The sequence below is a fragment of the Psammomys obesus genome, unplaced genomic scaffold (assembly GCF_907164565.1).
Source record: "Psammomys obesus unplaced genomic scaffold, mPsaObe1.curated_primary_1811, whole genome shotgun sequence".
In the NCBI taxonomy this organism is placed as follows: domain Eukaryota; kingdom Metazoa; phylum Chordata; class Mammalia; order Rodentia; family Muridae; genus Psammomys; species Psammomys obesus.
Genome location: NW_026593286.1, coordinates 45,634,102 through 45,638,185, shown reverse-complemented (window position 1 = coordinate 45,638,185; position 4,084 = coordinate 45,634,102).

The window sequence follows — 4,084 nt, the reverse complement described above, 5'->3', positions numbered from 1 at the left end:
TCAAAACTCTGGATCTGAGCCTGGATGGTAGGTGAGCTGATCAGCCCATTGGCTCTCCCACTAGAGTTAGTTCTTCAGCAATGATCTGGCTATATGCAGGAGGCAGGATCAGCAGTCCTGCACTTATGCCTTTGCAGTTGCCTAACTCACACCTTTTCTCCAGAGCCAGCTTCACTGTACTATCCAATTAAGGAACAGGGCCCATTCTGCCAAGTGCTGCAGGCAGAGAGAGCTGGACCAACTCTTCTGCTCCCCAGGGCTGGCTCACCCATACCTTCACCATTAGGGCTAGCTCTACTGTGTTGCCCAGGTGAAGTACAGGGTCCCCTTCCTCTTCCCTGGTGAGGAGCAGGGATAGCTCTCCTCCTTTCATGACCTTGGGGCCAGTTCTCCAACTACCACAGAGGACAAGCTGTGAGGGAGGGGATGGCATCACCACCTAGATTATTCCACCTTATGGCAGATGTGTGGTAGGGCCAGCTCTTCAGTGCTCATGCCCTTGGGGCCTGCTCTCCTGTGTTCCCCCTTCCCACTGCCACCAGGACCAGCTTTGCTATGTTGCCCATGCAAGGTATAGGGGCCATTATCTTGAGTACTGGAGCCACTGAGGGACAGGGTTTCTGATTTCTTTAAGGAATTTATTTATTTTCTCTTTTACAAAAACCTCTATTATCTTCACACAGCTGTTTCAAGTTTGTTTGTTTGCTTTTCTTATGCTTCAGTAATGTTGGTTCATTTAGGACACACTATGGTAGGCTTTCTATGCTTTTGTGGAGACATATTGCCTTGGCTGTTAATGATTGTGTTTTCACACTGGCATCTAGGCATCTGAGAATGGGATGATGATAGGTCTTGCTGCTGACATCTGTTGTTGTTGTTGAGTGAATGAGTGTTTTGCTCCTTGGTTTCTGTTTCCTTTCTGGATTGTGGGGGTATGATGAAAACTTTTCTGTTGAACTGGTAAATGTGGCCATGGAGTGTTCCAGGTAGAATGTGTTAGTTGTTGACACTTAAGAATGGACATAGAACAGAGATTTGAAGGTGTTCAAAGAAGGGAAGAGAGCAGAGTATCAAACTAAGACCTGCTTATTTAGTCTCCATGGAAGAGAGTAAGAGAGTTAGATGTCTCCTCAGAAGTTCTTTGATAGAACTGGGGATAAGACTGGAGGATTGGAGCTGGAAGGTTAGAAGAAGAGGGGAAGATCTACAGTTAGCCTATTTGATTTCCTGCCAAGAGTGGCCTGTGGGTTTGCAAGGAGTGCCTGCTTGTTTTGGAGGATGTGATTAAGTAAGGAGTGGTTAGGAGGGGGAGGTCTTTAGGATCCACAAGAGATGTGGGCAGAGGGGTTTCATAGAAGACTGAATCAAAGGTATTTTGTTGCAGAACTAAAGATTAGATGTGGGCATTGGATTTGTAGAAGAAGAGGGGGTGGTAAAGGTCTTCACTTAGCTTTCTTGTTCCTCTGGCCTGTTCAACACTTGTGTTCCCAGAGAATTTGTGCTGGTATTGGAGGCTGGCATAATAGAATAAGTTGGGGTAAGGAAGGCAGGAGAAGAAGATGTTTGTGGTCCATTGGGTATGACGTCAGAGAAGGATGTTTATTGTTGAGATAATGAAGGAGGGCTCTTAGAAGTCCATGTGAATGTTCTGGGGTGTATCTTTTGTTCTAAGTACCTCTCTTTCTCTTAACCTTCTTACTATAGAAAAGTCTATACTAAAATGCGATTAATAAAATCCAGTTCTGATTAATACTACCTATACCTAAAATTCCCTTCTTTGTAGAAGCTGTGGATCCTGGGTTTGCCTAAACCTAGGTCCCTAGAGGATTAAGGGACTCCCTCAAGCTGCTAAGGTGACAGTGTGGCCCTGTGTTTCTAGTAAAAGAAGTTGAAAGTCAGTACTGAAAGATGAGATTGCGTTATTAACGAATGTCTGCAGAAAGATTGTATTAGATGGTAATTGTAAAATCTCTTTTGTCCTGTTTAGATGGAGATGAGTGTGACTTTCTAGCTGCCAATGTCAGTTTGTAGGAGGGCTTTTTAGTTTTGTGCTGTGGATATTTAAAGTTATAGGAATAGATGAGATCATTGATTTAAAAAATGAGAATAAAACAAAATGTGCATTGTGAGAAATGTAAAGAGTCTAGGACCAAATTTGGAAGGCCAAATCAAGACAAGACAATATGAAAAAAATGCCTAGGGTAGAAAACTTTTTAATTTTTATTTTTATTAATTGCAGTTTATTCACCTTTGTATCCTCCCTGTATCTCCCTCTTTCCAATCTTACCCTTCCTCCCCTTCTCTACTCATACCCCTCCCCTACCTCACCCCCCAGTAGAGGAGGTCTTCCTCCCTTTCCTTCTGATCCTAGTCTATCAGGTCCCATCAGGAGTGGAAATTTTAAAAGAAAGAGAAGAGCTACAGAAAGTGAACATGTCGAAATCAAGGGAGTATGGCATTGTAAGAATGAGGTGGTCTACTCCAGGATCTTAAGTGAGCAGCATCTCAAACAGAACAGAAGCCTTCCTTCTAAAAGTAGGAACCTCATGGGAAACCTCACAGTAAGGAATTTCACAAAAGGGCAAATGGGGGATGATGATATAGCCAAGATGGGAGTTGAATGAAGAGACAATGCAGCATGAGAAACTATTCTTGTAAAGCTGAGAAGGTAGCTTCCATCTGGAGAATCATCTGACCCTTTGAGCACCTTCTTCTTCAATAGAAAGGCATGCTTGGTAGAAGGAGGGTGGGGGACAGTTTGTTCAATTAAGCTAAGGAGACCAACCAGACCATAAAGGAAAGAAATGGTTCAGTGAGTAAGTGTCCTTGATGACCACTCAGTTTGCTAGCCAGATTCCATCTTGTAGAAAGAGATAGCTATAAGCTGTCCTTTTGAGATCTACATGCATCCCCTAGTATCCATGTGCACACATATTTATATACATACTCACAATAATTTAACAAATATGATTTTTTTATTTATAAAAATCTGAGCAGGTAGATCATTTGAACTTTGGTTAATTAAAGACTTTTTTTTTTCCAATAAACACAGATGATGAATGGATGCAGATATCCCTGTTTCATTACTAGAGAACCCACATGAAGCCCAAGCTGCCCATCAGCTTCATCTTTGTAAGGCTTTTTAATCACTTCCCTCTGGTGGAGCTGCCACACCAGGCCACAGGGGAAGGGGATAAGTTCAGTCCTGTTTCCACTTGATGTGCTGGGTGAGTTGAGGGGGAGGGGCTTCACTTTTCTGAGGAGTAGGGGAAGGGGGTTAGAGAAAGAGGAAGAGAGGGTCAGGCAGGGAGGGACTGGGAAAAGAGGAGGGAGGGGGCTGCAATCAGGATATAAAGTGAATAAATAAATACATTTTTTAAAAGATGGATGCTAATGTGGAAAGATGTCAATGTTTGTTGACAAATATGGTGATATTCACATTTTATCATTTAGGTATGTGGCAATATTATGAACTCAGGTCAGGGCAGTCATAAGCCTGGAATTTTGAGGACAAAGGGGCAATTTCTAACATGATGTAGGGAGCTTTAGGAAGCAGTTACAAAGAGAGCTGTTCCTAATATGTGGTAGAGGCTTTACACATGTTAAACAAAGTATTATATAACATTGTAAATGTAATAACTAATGTATTTACAATAACTTTCAGAGGGAAAACTAAGAAAGTTGTTTTCTTTTTGTTCAGACAGTAGCTTTAATTGACAATTACCTTTACTGAAAGTCACTTAAAGACTCAAGTTTAAGAATTTTACTTGGCCATTTTCCAACCACAATTGCAAGAAGATATCATCACGACCTGAGGCAAGAAGAAAGCAGTTCTGGTATCTAGCTCCCAGTGGTTTTCATTCTCCAGTTTGCATGAGAAAAGCTAATAAATGCAGGTTTGCTGAAGAGGAATTTGGGGTATACACATCAGAGTTGTTATCATACATGAGTTACCATTGAAGCCACATTTCATATGCACAAATGAGATGCTTATAGCATACATGGTTTGGTGTTTTTAAAATAATGCTAAGCCAGGTGGATGTGATGCTGCATGCTTTTAATCTCAACACTTTAGAGGCAGAGA